The following is a 15969-nucleotide window of genomic DNA, read 5'->3' on the forward strand; positions in this document are numbered from 1 at the left end:
TACTCTGTCCCTCGTCCCGTGAGGATAGCCTGTCTCCACAGGAGGAAGGCTGCGATGCTTCACCCACCCACCTTCCTTGCAATGGAGACACCCAGAGAGTTTGGGGTAATAAGAAATGGTAAGGTTGAGAACCCAGCCATGTGTATTGGCCCAGACAGAGCCTTGGAAGGGAGAAAAGGAGAGGGTCACAGCAACTTGTTCCATAACCAAATTTCCAGTCACTTCTCCTCTACTGGGCCCCTGCTTCTGCATATGCAGGTGGGATCGGTGGTCATTGCCACTTCTTAGAGAGGGTCACAAGGGAGTGTAAGGAGTGCCAGCAATCAGGTGGGTGGGCATGAGAGCAGATCTCCCTCTGCTCCTCACCAGCACTGGATCTCACCACTTCATTGATATTTAACAAACACAAAGGTGGAATTTACCATGTGCTAGGCACTTTACAATTGCTAGCTCATTTATACCTCATTACAGTGCTAACCTCATCTCAGTTTTACTGATGAGGCTATGGCAGTTCAGAGAAGTTAACTCACCCAATGTCTCAGAGCTACTAAGTGATAGAACTGGAATCCCTGTACTTTCCTGTAAGAACATTGTACCTAAATTTCATGTACACACATGTTGATCTATCTTGATCTATGTGTGCATGAAAGATGATCTTTCAAATCTATGGTTCAGTGAAGGAAAACAAGTTATATGTATTGCACAATACTACTTATATTTCTTTAAAAAGCGAACACCTATAAAACAAAAACTATGTATGTCTACAGTAAACGTTTGTGAATGTAAATACCTAGGAAAATATGGAAGGGCACACTGAATGGATAATTGTTTGTCTCTGGGAAAGAAACTAGGATAAAACGGCAGGGTCAACAGTTAGTTTTCTCTGTAATGTTAATATTATGATATTAAGAATGTGTTTATGGTCATGGTGTAATTAAAAATACATTTTTTAAAACTAATGGAAAAATAAAGTTAGCAAAGTAAGGTTAGAAGCATAGAAGCAGACATGAAAGTTTTATATCTATGTATTTTATATCAATGTATTTTATATTTTCTCTTTCTTCTTTCTTTCTTTCTCTCTTTCTCTCCTTCCTTCCTTCCTTTTCTTTCTTTTTCTTTCTTTCTTTCTTTCTCTCTCTCTCTCTCTCTCTCTTTCTTTCTCTTTCTCTTTCTCTTTTTTTTTTTTTAGATGGAATTTCGCTCTTTGTTGCCCAGGCTAGAGTGCAGTGGCATGATCTCGGCTCACGGCAACCTCCACCTCCCGGGTTCAAGCGATTCTCCTCCCTCAGCCTCCTGAGTAGCTGGGGCTATAGGTGCGTGCCACCATGCCTGGTTAATTTTTGTATTTTTAGTAGAGATGGTGTTTCACCATGTTGGCCAGGCTGGTCATGAACTCCTGACTTCGAGCCTTCCAGAGTGCTGGGATTACAGGCATGAGCCACTATACCTGGCCTATATTTTATATTTTCTAAACTTTAAAATTTTTATATTTACGAAAATAAAGGGTGCATACTAAATAAACAGAATGCTGTTTTTCCTTTGCAAGTTGTAAATTATAAACAATAGGCTTTGTAGATTGACATAGATATGCTTCCTTTGATCACAGCATGGCTTTCATGGGTGAGGTGAGGTTGGCAGTGATGGTGCTATAATTTTGAGAAGAAAGGCAGACTGTGAGTGATTAGGAGTAGGAATCTCTGGGCCTTCTTCCTCTTCCAACTCACTGATGGCCATGATCTGTAAAATGCCTCTGTTTTTCAGAGCTGAGTTTTGTGTGTCTCCTGAGTTAGTAAACTCATTGGCTGTGTAAGGTGCACAAGGGTCTGGTCTCCCCCAACCCGTTTTCACATCTCTTTTGAAGAATGCATAAAGTGCAGGGTACTTGGTTTTTTTCTGGTGGTCTCTTTGTGCCTATTTAAGGATGAGAGTACATCATTCAAACCTTGTCCAAAGATCAAACTCCCTTTGAGGAGGGGATTGATAGATTTCCACTGACTGCTTTGTCAGTGTAGTTTGAAGCTTAGAGAGAGAAATTGCTTAAGTGCTTGTCAGTTTTGTTTTTGATCCCAAATCCTCTTCTTTTTTTCTCCAACATACATTGCCCACTGTCACCAAACAACCTCTTCCAGTTCAATGAGTAACTTCTGTTCTGGTCCTAATTAAGGAGTCAACTTAGAGTAATGATTAAGAACCTGAGTTATAGAGTCAGACTCTGGGTGTGAATTTCTGCCCTTCCAAGTGCAGCTTCTTTGACCTGCGAGCTTTCTCTCTAAGCCTCAGTGCCATTCTTGTAAAATGGGAGCAATAATAGTTTAAACCTTACAGGGCTCTTGTGAGGATGAACTGAGACAATCTAAGTAAAGCATTTCACATGGTGTTTAATACAAATTAAAAGCTCAACAAATACTACCCATTATTATGACATCTGCATAGCATTTCATCACCTTGGTCTAAAGGTAGGGTTTGGAGATAGCTTCATCATCTCGACTCAGAACAGGTCTCCTCATGGATCCACAGCCTTCCTTTTGGATCCTGGCCATGAGAGCCCATTCTTAGTAACCATGTTTCAATTCCAGTAGGTGATGTCAACTCCAATGCTGTAGGATGTCCTCCTCAGGGTGCCAATGGGTCTACCTGGGGTTCTAACAAGCTTTTTGGACCAGACCCCTTCTCTTTGTGGCACTGAATCATCTCCCTGTCTTATTAGGCTGCAGTTCTGCTTCAGATCAGTCCTAAGTCCCCTAAAAATCACAGCCTGACTCCTTGCTGGGCAAGGGCAGACCTAGTTGTCCCCTCTGCATAGCCATAGCTATCCAGCCTGTGACAAGCCCCTTGTATCTCTTCACCTCTGCAAGGCTAGTCCAGGAGTCCACTCCTTAGGCAGCTCACAATTATCCCTATCTGTTATTCACATTTTCCCCTTTCCACCAAGCCTCTTCTTTCCCACCTTCTCCTTACAACCAGGTCTTTTTATGTTTTCTTAATAACAAAAGTGTTGTTGTTTCTTAAAACAAATTTTTTTTTTTTGACTAAAAAAGGGATAGCTATTCAGTATAGAGAAACAGAAAAACATTGTACATGTATCCCAGAACTCAAAATTAAATTAAATTAAATTAAAAAGAGAAACAGGAAAACAAAATAAAAAATTTCAGTGCACAGAATAAAATGGAAATCATATGTGATCCTACTACCTGGATTTTTACAGTTTTTTTCCTATGCATATATGTGAATATATGCATTTACCCAAGCAAATTAGAATCACAATGTATACATGATTATATGTGTGTGTGTATATATATATACATATATATATATATATATATTTTTTTTTTTTTTTGAGACAAGGTCTCGCTCTGTCACCCAGGCTGGAGTGCAGGGGCACTATCTTGGCTCACTGCAACACCTGCCTCCCGAGTTCAAGAGATCCTCATGCTTCAGCCTCCTGAGTAGCCGGGACTACAGGCATGCACCATCACACCCGGGTAATTTTTGTATTTTTAGTAGAGACAGGGTTTCATCATGTTGGCCAGGCTGGTCTTAAACTCCTGGCCTCATGTGATCTGCCTGCCTCAGCCTCTCAAGGTGCTGGGATTACAGGAGTGAGCCACTGCATCCAGTTTGATTTTATACTTTGTTATATTGAATGATTACTAAAAAACAGCCTGAGAAACAATGGGGTAAAATATAGGTTCTATAACGTTTTAATGGCTGCATTCATAAACATTCATAAAATTACACTGATTGATGTGGAAAATAAATATAAGAACGTAGTCTCTGTCTTCAAGAGGTATGTCAATGATCATGTAGTCATAGCATCCTATTCTATGAATATAATATTTACCCAGTTTTATATTATTTGAAATTTAGATTTCTAGTTTTTCTCTATTGTATACATAAAAAGTGAAGAACATCTTAATATATATTTATTCACTACCATGGAAATTCCCATGTTTTAAATTCCAGTCTTATACATGGAATTGTCATGTTGAACATTATGTCCTTTTAAAAGTATTTGACTTAAAAATCTTTGAATCAAACACTCGAAGTTGTTTGAGTGCCTTTTTCCTCATATCCTCACCAACATAGATCATCACTTTTAAAATTATTGGTCATCTGATAGGCAAAAGTTGTCTTGTTTTAACTTGAATTTTTTATTATAAAAACTTGTACATTAAAATGCTTTGGGCTAATTAAAAATATTGGAAACAGAAAGTAGGTAGTAACATAACATTTCAAATAGCATACTGAGGTATAGATGATAAGTTTGTTTTCTCCCACCCCAGGCTCCTACACACCATCTCTGGAGCGGAACTCTCTAGTTAGCATGTGCTTAACATGACTGCATGAGGGCAAGGGCTTTGTTTTCCCAGCGTGGAGAACCATGCCTGGCACACAACAGGCACTCAACGGATGCTTATTAAATAAATAAGCACTTTCCTGAATATAGTAATGAAAATTTTCTATGTAAATATAAACACCGACATGCATACTTTTTAATACTTTTTATATCATTATTATTATTATTATTATTATTTGAGACAGAGTCTCGCTCTGTCGCCTAGACTGGAGTGCAGTGGTGCGATCTCGACTCACTGCAAGCTCCGCCTCCCAGGTTACGTCATTCTCCTGCCTCAGCCTCCCAAGTAGCTGGGACTACAGGCGCCCGCCACCATGCTTGCCTAATTTTTTGTATTTTTTTAGTACAGACAGGGTTTCACCATGTTAGCTAGGATGGTCTCGATCTCCTGACCTCGTGATCTGCCCACCTTGGCCTCCCAAAGTGCTGGGATTATAGACGTGAGCCACCACTCCCGGCCAATACTTTTTATATTATTAACAAAAACGGGAACTCACCACACACACTATTGTTAAATGTCTCGACATTGTTTAATATAAGCATATTTAGACTCCTTTCACTTTTTGAAAAATGCTGCATAGTACAGTAATTCAGTTAATATCCTTCCTATTGATGCAACATTTAGTTGCTTTATGTCTCTAGCTATTATTTATGGACCTTTCTTCTTCAGGAATTGTTTGCTCATGTTCTTTAGTAATTTTGCTATAAACTTTTTCTATAAAGCTATTAGGAGCTTTATGTACATTTAGAACAATAAAGCTTTGTTTATAATGTATGCTGTAAATATTTTCCTAATTTCCCATGACCTTTTAATTTCATTTTTTCATATAAAATTTTGGTAAACTTATCCATATTTTTATAAATATGTATTTTCTGCATTTGGTGGTATACTTATAAGGACCCTTTCTACCCTATATGAATATTCACTAGTATTTTCCCATACACTTTCATGTTTACATATATTTAATATTTAACTTATAAGGAATTTAATTACCTACATGGTATGAGGTAGAAATCTAACCTTTTCTAGTAGTTTTTGTTATCCTAGTTCTATTTATTGAATAGTCTATTTTATCGCTGCTCATTAGAATATATTCAATCATACATTAATTTCTTGAGTTTATTTCTATACTTTATATTCTGTAAACCATGACTAGGTAAATAGAATAAATCACAGAATAATTTGTGAAAGCAAACACTTTAAATTATTTAGGGCTTATTTTTGAGATCTGATCTGATAGTATAAATTTATGACCATGACATTGAATTTTTCTCAAATAATCTCACATTCTTATTTCTTTCACATATTACTTAGAATATGATTGATTGAATATGAATATATGATCGAAGATATATAACATTGAGATAGTTGTTGCAGTAAGTTATAAATTAGAGAGAGTTGGACCTTCTCTTTCAATTTGTTCTATTACTTTATGCCCTTCAACAAGCCTTTGTAGCTTCGTTTTGTTGTTGTTGTTGTTTTTTTATCTAGATCTTACATCTTCAGTGTTAAATTTATTCGTGGGTATTCTCCTTTTGTTACTATCATTAATAGAATCTGTGTAAGTTTCCAGTAAGTTTTCTAAAAGGTTACTTATGGCAATATAAAAAATACTGATTTTTATATATTTATTTTAAAAGTAGCAGCCTTAGGTAATTCTCTTATTTGTTCTTATTACTTCTAATAGATATTTTCTGTTAGAAAATACTATCTGCAAACACTGATGATGTTCTCATTTTAAACACTTGATTTCTTTTTCTTGCGTTAGTGCATTGCATTGCCTCAAATTTCAGAGCAATGTTAAATGATAGAGGTAATAGCTGCCACCTTGATCTCCATCTGATTTTAAGGGGGCTACCCTCAATTTTCACTGCTAAGTTTCATATTGGCTATTGGTTTGAGGGAGATGTTCTTTACCATGTGAAGGGAATATTACTATAATTCTAGTTTCCAGTTTTTTTCTTGAAGAGGATAATGAATTTTATCAGATGCCTTTTCGCCATCCATTAAGATGAGACAGTCTCTCTTGATCTATTAATTACATTCTGAAAGTCAACTTTATTTAGTCATGGTTTATAGCTGTGTTTAAAATTTAGGAACTTCTGATTATCCATTGAAAAGATTAGGCTATAATTTGTATTACTTTTTTGATGTTTTGTTATTCTAGATTTGAGCTCTGAATCGAGAAATTGTTTTTTTTTCCTGTTATTCAACAGTTAAATGAGCATTATTTTCTGCCTTCCTTTACAGTCACTCCAGGCATCTCAGATGCACTGGCCCTGCTAGTTCTGCTAATGCTCTTCCCTCCACTACCATCACCTCATGGTAAACTCCTAATTGCTTCTTAACACCCAGTTTAACCATCAATGCTTCTATATAGCACTCTCCCACCACTCCCATAGTACTAGCACATCCTTTATTCCAGCATTAATTCTACTATATTTTACTTGTCTATTAACCTATTTTCCCCTCTAGAATTTGAGCTTCTTGAAGCAGAGACAGTCGTGTATGCATTAAAAAAAATCCTCAATCTCCAGTGCTTATCAGAAGACCTGGCACATAGCACATCGTTAATAACTCTTTGTTATATGAATAAGTCCATAATGCATTTTTGCTTTAAATTTTGCCAGGGAAGAAAATTTGGATGCTATGTATACTTCTTTGCCATTCTTTGACAGTAAAATAGAGATAATATCACTTACTGCCCTTCTTCACACCTGATAGAGTTACTGAGCTGGGATAATAGATGGGCAAGGATAAGGTGAAAGTGAAAGAATTAAATATAAAAATCCATAATAGTGATTAGACTTTCTCTGATATTAACAACAGGTAAAGTGCATTGAGCGTTTACTATGTTCCAGGTGTGAAATTATCAAATTTATTTTTTATAATAGCCTGTAATTTTAGGTGAGTAAATAAAATTTTAGAGAGCTTAAGTGACGTGTCTGAGGTGAAACAACTGGCAAGTCAAAGACTTTCTGAAATCAGGGTCTGCTATCTGGAAACTATTCTGTATCGACTCACCAGTGAAGACAGTGTGCTCCACTGAAATGGGAAAAGCAACAAACAATAAGCCCAGGGTGAAAATTTGGTTACATACCCTGCTTCTCAGGTTTTGCTTAAGTTTAGAGCCTACCAGGAAGAAAGAAAATGATTATCTGCCTCCTTGACTTTTGCATCATTTGTGTTTCTTCTGATGAAAGTGGGGCTAATCGCTGAGTTAGGGTTCCTTTATTTTTAGTCTACACTATGTTGCTTTATCCTAAAAGGATAAACATGGGCTGTGTGATGGCTGACCACCTTTCTTGTTCCTTCTATGAAGGTCTGAAAGGGCACAAGACAGGTAAGAGGAAACAGCTTTCCTTTAGTAAATAAGTTGCTAGATTTCTGAGCTCATGGCCCTGAGTTACACGTGAATGACTTTGACCTGTAATCTGAAATAAGATAGACTTCAGGGTTCACCTCCCCCACCATTCCACTTCAAAGGTGAGGTAAGGTAGAGTTGCTAAATGTACAGTATGAAGGGCATCTGGCATTTAACTGTTGACAGTATGCCATCTCTAAGACCTGCTTATTCCATCTCCAACCATTTCTGCTTGTTCCCCACTCCAGGCTGTGACCCCCCAGAGTGAGTGATAGAAGTGGCAAGAGGTTGTTCAGTAGATTAAAGACCCAAGTCACCAGAGGCTGCCATCTCGCAAGAATATTTAGACATTTTTCCACTTGGCAGTCATTAATATTCTTCAGCAAAGAGTGAAAAGAGAGCCTGTTCAAAAAGGCTCCCTCTTCAGATCTCTGTACCTTGGAAGATAAAGTGAATGAAAGGGTTTTGTTTTGAAATTAAATATTCATTGGATTGAGTTAGAGCTATTACTGTTCTTGAGAATAAAACTGGATTTTTCCTTTGTTTTAAATAACTACAGTCATTTTACGTTAAGAATTCATTTCTGTACCAAATCGGTCAGGATTAACACATAGTGTGATTTTTCTAATATAATAGACACAACAGGGAAATGAATACAGAAGGGCTCAAAGTATTTTATAGAGGGTATACGAGCAATTTGACATTGCAGAAAAGCTGTCAGAAAGAAACACCATGGAATAGAGGAAAGAGGCTGGGAATCCAACCCCAGGAACTGTGACAGCCTCTGGGTGAGATCTTTGGCTCTGTTAATTGACAGCTGTTGTGGAACATATCTGAGTTTCCGTTTCCTAATCTGTGAAATGGAGAGCATATTCTTTTCCTCTTGGGGTTCGTGTAAAGATTTGGAAACGGTAGCTAGAAAATGAGTGGCACGGACAAAGCAGGAGCACAAGAGTGGCAGTGATGATCCCCGTTTTCACATACATACCAAGACTGGTCACTAAATGGCTGGAAAGCCATTTACATCTGTTTACTCTCTCTCTCTTTTTAATCTTCCAGGCACCATTGCTCACATTTCCCTTGAATTTAAACATCTTTTAAAAGCTTTCAAAGCTTTGAAGGTTGATTTCAACGAAACCTGTTTTTATTCTAGGCGTTTTATCGACTGTCATTCTGAGTAAAACAAAAAACATTTACTGTCAAAACAACAAGGGCTTACTCTCAAGCACAAAATGAAAGCAGATATGTCTGCCTGATTTATTTTGGCATCCACCTAGCAGTTAAATAGGACACCTTTTAATTTGTCACTTCTTTAAGATTCATTTATGTTGGCAAAGTAAATCCCCAGTGCTTGGTTTCAGCTAAACTTCAACGAGTTGGGTAAAAGAGTTTATTCTTTTTCACCCAGACACAGAAGCTTTGCAAGGTGCCAGTTAAAGATGGAACTATGTATTGAGCAGTGTAAGACAGTAACATCTAATGGATTTTTATTTTTACTTTGAATGGGAGGAACTTAGAAATTGAACTTATTACCAAAGATCCACTAGCAGTCTGAGAAGAGACACAGAAGGTCAGTGTTTTTCAAAAAACCTAGGTAGAACTATTTCAAACAGTGAATATCCAGTTATTTTAAAATTAGACTCAAGTATGAGTAAAGAGACCCAGTATTCAAATCTCAACTCTGCCATTTGCTGGCTGGGGAAGTTACTTAATTTATCTGAATCTCAGTTTCTTTATCTATAAATTGGAAAATATCTATCCCTTCCAGGTTGTTTAGAAAATTAGCTGAGGCAATGAACATAGAGCAACTAGCATCTGCCTGGCACATACTAGCTATTCAACATGTGCAAGTCACTGCTTTTATTAAGAAAAACTTCTGGTTTGCCGCGGTGGCTTTCGCCTGTATTTCTAGCACTTTGGAAGTCTGAGGCCTGTGGATCGCTTGCTTGATCTCAGGAATTTGAGACCAGCCTGGGCAGCACAGTGAAACCCCATCTCTACAAAAAAATACAAAAATTAGCCAGGCGTGGTAGTGCATGTCTGCAGTCCCAGCTACTTGGAGGGCTGAGGCAAGAGGATTGCTTGGGCCCAGGAGGCAGAGGTTGCAATGAACCAAGATCACACCACTGCACTCCAGCCTGGGCAACAGAGTGAAACCCTGTTTCAACCAAAACAAAACAAAAATGAAAACAAAAACTTCTGCAACATTGTCTAACAATTCAGTCCAAGATTGAGCATTTCTCACTGTATGGAAGTTGTTTCTTCTGTCTACTCCAAATTTACTTGGCTAGAATCTAAGCCCATTTTCTCATTTTCTCAAAGTTAGCAATAACATCTGTTTAATACCTTCTTTGTAACAAGGCCAGATTGAAGGCTTTTGTTTATGCAGTCATTAACACAACCATTTTTAAACAGTGGTGTTTTTTTGCATCTCAATGACCTAATTGTAATCTGGCTGATTATTTGATTTAGTTACAAAAGGAAATAAAAATCACACACACACACACACACACACACACGCACACATACATACATATGTACACAACACCCACGTATATTCATTTTTTTCCTGTTCTTCAATACATACAATCCAGCTTCAGTCCTTTTTATTTTGGTGTGGATTTCGAGGGGAATGTAAAGATAAATACTTCCTTCTTGAGTCCCTTAAAGCAGATGACCTTCAAATGAACAATGGGGAACTCTTGACACTCTAGATTAATCTCCGTTTTCCAATCAATAGTTTAATTGGTTTTTTGTTTTGTGTTAGGGGAAGACACAATTCACAGGGCTAGTCCCAGAGTCTTTCCCGGTTTCAAAAGTCCCATGCTAAATGTGGTCCAAATACCACATCTACCCAGGGCTTGCTTTTTTCCTGACAACATCCTCCTTCCTATCTGTGGCTGCTTTTCCAAGCATAGCAAGTACTTGAATTCAACTGAGGGCTGACAAATTGACCTTACTCCCCAATGAAGCTTGCTCTTTTTAGCCCAGGGCCAGGAAAACAGAGGCTGTCACTTGGTCAGATGGAATCTTAGGCAAAGCAATTTCCTCTTCCAATCCAAGCCTGAATATCCAGTGAAAACTTGTAGAATAAAGCCAGGCTAAGGTGTTGTTCTCAAACATGTTTATTTGTAACAGTTTTACATGGTGTGTTACAGAAATTAATGGAAAATTTCTAAAAATTTTGCTGTTCTGTTGAATGCATTGTACATAAAGTTAAAAATAATGTGTCCATATATGTTAACAAACTGTCATCTGAGGTAAAGTTAAAGTAGGTCTAGAAATGTACTGCAACAGTCATTTTCTCTTTCTCATCTTTATTAAAAAAATATGTGTCAGAACGCAGAAATTGAAATGAACCAAACCCACAGAGTAAACATTTGTTTAAAAGAAGGTGCCCGGTACATTACATGATGGGGTTTCAGGAGACACTGGGATGAGTACGAGCTATCAAAAAAGTTTTGCGGCATGTAAAGATTGAAGAGCTATGGAGAATGGGGACAAAATGACAGGTGGCGTTTCCCTGGTTTCAAAATTTAAAGTGACAAATTTAGTGCTAGTGGAGGATGAGGAATTAACAGTTGTACACATGGATTTTCTATTGATCTAACCAGAACTGTGCAGACTCCCCATGGTCTTTTGGTATTGGCACCTCAGCTCTTGCTTGGAAATTTCACTGTATTCCTGGGACAGGATACGGTGGTTCCAGGCTCACCAAACAGTGCTTGGGAAAAAAAAAAAATCAGAATGCTGCCAATGAGAATATGGATGGCAGTTGAAAAATCTTGACTTTATTTCCCTCACTTTAATGCATCACTTGGGCGTCTTCTTGAAGTTCAGAGCCAGTTATATTTTCAATCATGTTCAATGAAAGAGGACAAGTCCCCTGGACTTTCACCTTCTGCTAGGAAATTAACTCCAGATGGTATACCTGAAACAGCAACATCAGCCAGAGTTCCCTTTGAATGTGTCACAAGCAACTCAAAGAATTGGTATAACGGTGTGATACTGCAAGACAAACTCAAGACAGCCATATTGAGGGAGAAGATAGCACCACTTGTTTAGAATCAAATCATAGACAACAAAGCAATTTAAGCAATTTCCCATGGGAACTGCCTATCTTATCAAATCCCCAGAAAACAATTGAACTGGTCTCAAGCCAACTCTTACAGTCATTCCACCTTTCCCATCTTCCCCTTCATATGAAAGGGCTACCTAATCTAAAATGTTTGCTCATTCCTTGAGAAACTCTGTGGACCAACAGGTGATAGCTACAGAGGGAGGTAAACGGCCCTTCTCACTTTTCTGGTTCTTCGGACCTTCCACATTAGGATGACATTGACATATATTCTTGAATAGACATTTGGTCAGTTTATCTAACTGAAAAAAAAATTAGACTCCTGTGACCTGATAGTGTAAAATGTGGGCTTTAAATGATAACCATTACCTTGATGTATCACTTTTCTCTTTGTGAACAAGTATACAATCATTTTCAAATCAATCTCCCAAATCATTTTAGTTTCTATTGATATGAAGAACCAAATACAGGCCTATTCAAATCAATCATATCAATGGAAATTCTACTTTTCAAATCTTAAAACCAAATAATAATTATCCCCAAATCCAATTAATCACACGAATCTTTAAAGTTTTCTTCTTAGTGTTAAAACACTAAATTCAACATACAGTAACTGCATAGGAACATCAGGAAAACACACTTGACCTGTATAACAATTCTCTGTAGGGCAAAAATATATAGATTCTTTATGAAAATCATGTGCTAAACATACGAACCAAACACTGCACTTTTTGTCTCATAAGTGTAAAAAAAGGAAGCTTAGCCTCTTCTGTTTCACGTACAAACAGTCCAGTGATTTATATGGGGTAGGTGGGAGGGGGGAGGTGGGAGAGTTTCAGAATCTGAATTCTTCAGAATGTGAATTGTCTTTTTCTTGTGTTGCACAGAGGGTGGGGACTCTCGTGGAAAGGCTAGATGATGGAGTCACGTGCTCCCTTCCCGTTCACTAGCTGCTGATTGGCCAACTGCTCGTGCCAGCGGTCCCTGCACTCCAGCTTCCTACCATATGCTCCAGAATAACATCTGGAAAGTGAGCCCCATCCATCAAGTTTGTCACACCTTGCACTCAATCTGCTACCTTCTCTACAGTGTAATGGCATTATTAAAAAGCATTTTCATTAACATTTATATTTACAAAAAAAAAAAAACAACAATTTTTTTTTCATTAGAACTCCTTAAAGCCATTTCCCTTAAATATTTAAAGAGTTTAATGGTAAGGTTTTTTTTTTTTTTTTTTCAAGTTATAAAATAAAAATCCCATTTGAATTTTCTGATGTACAAAAAGAGATAGAGATGAACCACTTGGACCACGGAATCAGTTTGTTATTCTGAATATGTATGCCACCATTGTTCCTTTAGAAAGTTGGTTTTTAAAATCCAAAACCACATTACCAGAATTGTACCAGAATTATTTGGCAAATGACTTTTCTTTGAAAATGGCACGTGGAGAAGACACTTGTCTGCATAGCATCACAGCAGCAAGATATCGGAAAAATAAAAAATATCATTTTATTGTACTTAAGAGTTTAGAGCTTCTTAAGAAATCAGATGCATTTTTTCATCTTTCTCATCAATGGGATCTGATGTCTTTTCCTACTCACAGAATGAAGGTTCAAACTGAAAGCTGTCTTTCTTCACCAGGATGCAGAATAGCTAAAGGATTGTTTTGGCAACATTCTTGATCATAACAAATAATCAACCACTTATTTGTCTTGTAATTTCAAGTTAATTCATTTCACTGAGGCTTTTTTTCTCCCCAGTTAGATTTCTTCACCCATATCTAAAAAAAGTCAAAAGCAATACAAAAATTTGTACACCTACTAATTTTCAAACATGACAAAGAAAGGAAAGGGGGGAAAATGGCAGACCAGGCCCCATGGAGTGACAAAAAACACATCATCCTATGTGAAAAGGCATATGGATGATGATATTGTGGTCACAGAAGACCCTTTGCTTTTGCTTAAAGAAGTCAGTTCCAACCCTGTTGTAATCCTCTGATGCCTGTCACTCCAAATTTGGTGTCTCAACAGTGGTCAACAGGTAGAAAAATAAAAAGGGAATTAATAATTTTGCACACTGGGTCACCTTAAACCCAGCTATGAGGGCTCAAATATTTGTTGGGTAAGCATTTGCTTGATTTGTGATTTAATGTTGGGTGGATCTTTCTATACTTTTCTGTGTGTGCTGCCATAGATATCTGCCATTGGTTGCCAAAAACGCTTAGTTCCCTCTTCTGAGCGAGTTCCATTGGGCAATCATGAATTTCTTGTGGGATGAGGTGAAAGAATACAAGAGAGCCTGTCGTGATGCTGATGTCCATGCCAGTCTTGAGCACCCACCACGAGCTCGCATCGATGCTATTTCTTAGGTCTGTTGATCTGCGCGTAGAGAGGCTCCGGCTCCTGTGGATAAAGGAACAAAGTGAGGCCTGCCCTTTCCACTTGCATGGATTTTCTGAGACAGCTTTTGGAAAACGGGTTTAGGATTAAAACAGAAAAGTGACAGTTTATGATGGATGACCTTAGGTTATTTTTGGAGTATTTGATGAGGGTGCATATCATTTTGGCAACACTTTTATCATCCAAAATAGCTATGCACTCAGTTCTGTCTTTCGTATTCAAGTTGGAACTGATTGCCCTGTTAGGGAAATAGCATGGTATAGTAGGGAGTTAGAAAAGCTGTGTCATGTGGACAAGATACTTATCCTGAGTCTTGGTTTCTCCAACCACAAAATGGGAGTAATACTGTTTATCCTACAGGGTTCTTGAGGGAATTAGAGATTGCATATATAAAGTATCTAGCACAATGCCTGGTAGCAATACATCTTCAGAAAATGCTAACAATTACTGTGAGTCAAGTGGACATTTTTCCAACACAGTTTCATAAATGTCCACTTGAGAACCCTGAAATTCTATTTAAAATTACTCTTCTACAAACAGTGATGCCTGGGTGCACTGTTGAGCAAGAGAAACAGCAAGTGTGTCTTTGGCTTTTAATTACAAGCTTCTGGACTTGTTTCCATTCAATCTGAGACGTCCGCTTTAGCCAATCATTTGCCTACACCCAGGGGGCTGTCCCCACGCACAAACAGGGATTTTCAACCAGCATGTAATGCAGCAAACCTGCAATCCACACCTAGGTAGGAAACAGTGTTCCACCCTATTTAAACCACGTCAGACTTCAGCTGATGTTGAGATGGCTCACTGTGCACTGGCCAAGAAGATTTGATGGATACTGTGGTTTTAAGCATGCACAGGACCTGCTGTTAAAATTGACCTTTATGCTGTCACTCTTGGAGGTCTGTGCCAGAATTAAATGGACACCAGGAAATCCTAATTTTACCATATTTTATATATTAGCTTGTCTCCTGCCATGCCATATAGGTTATTATTATTTGCTTATTTTCTTGAAACTTCAAAATGAATTGGCATTCTGGGAGCCCCTACCATGTGTCTGGCACCATGCTAGGTATTTTCAAGTACACTGTCTTTTTATCTCATCACAACAGCCTTGTAAGGCAGATGCTTTCTCTCTTTTGCAAGGGTGAAATTAAGTACAGAGAAGTTAAATAATTTGCCCACGGTCACACAGTTAGTAAGTCCAGAGACATGAGAACTGAAAACAGGGTCCAGGGGCCAGTGCTTTTTCTAGTCTTTTACAACAGTGACCATTAGAGACAGAGAGAGAGAGACCCCAATCCTTCCATCTGTAAGTGCTTCAGAGTTTACAAAGCACCTCATGTCTTATTTATTTGCCTTATAGTCCTGGGGGTGGCTTTTATTTTTTGAGTCCTCCCTTTGCAGACAAAAACTGAAGTTCTGAGAGGTTGTGTGATCTCAAGGTCATTGTGCTGTCTCTCGTGTGTAGCATATCATATTGCTTGCTTTCTACTGTAAAGTGGAATGGCCTAGAAGATAAGGTTGTCCCGGCCCATCATTGTACAGATGAGGAATCTGAAGTCCTGTGAAGACGGCTTTTGTTTCTTCAGAGTCACAGGGTTACTTAGTATCCATGCCAAGAGTAGACTGCAGGACTCCTGCCATCAGATCCAATTTCTGGTTCCTCTAGAACTTATGTTTCTATTCTTCCAATGGGAAGGAACTGCTTTCCTTGAGGCACCCTATTATGCAGTGTAACAAAGTGCCAACTTGTCCCTCCATGCCTTCCAC

The 15969-nt window shown here is 38.0% G+C and overlaps 1 protein-coding gene across 3 annotated transcripts in view; it reads right to left on the reverse strand.

The window, feature by feature from the left end:
• Nucleotides 1-10831: 10831 nt before the first annotated feature.
• DAB1 (Dab, reelin signal transducer, homolog 1 (Drosophila)) overlaps nucleotides 10832-15969 on the reverse strand; it is a 1330586-nt gene continuing 1325448 nt past the window's right edge. For all 3 annotated transcript variants that reach the window (XM_011973852.1, XM_011973851.1, XM_011973853.1), the window contains one exon: nucleotides 10832-14202. The gene's annotated coding sequence lies outside the window, so the exon portion shown is untranslated. The remainder of the gene's footprint in view (nucleotides 14203-15969) is intronic.

Source organism: Mandrillus leucophaeus, unplaced genomic scaffold (assembly GCF_000951045.1).
Source record: "Mandrillus leucophaeus isolate KB7577 unplaced genomic scaffold, Mleu.le_1.0 Scaffold14, whole genome shotgun sequence".
Classification (NCBI taxonomy): domain Eukaryota; kingdom Metazoa; phylum Chordata; class Mammalia; order Primates; family Cercopithecidae; genus Mandrillus; species Mandrillus leucophaeus.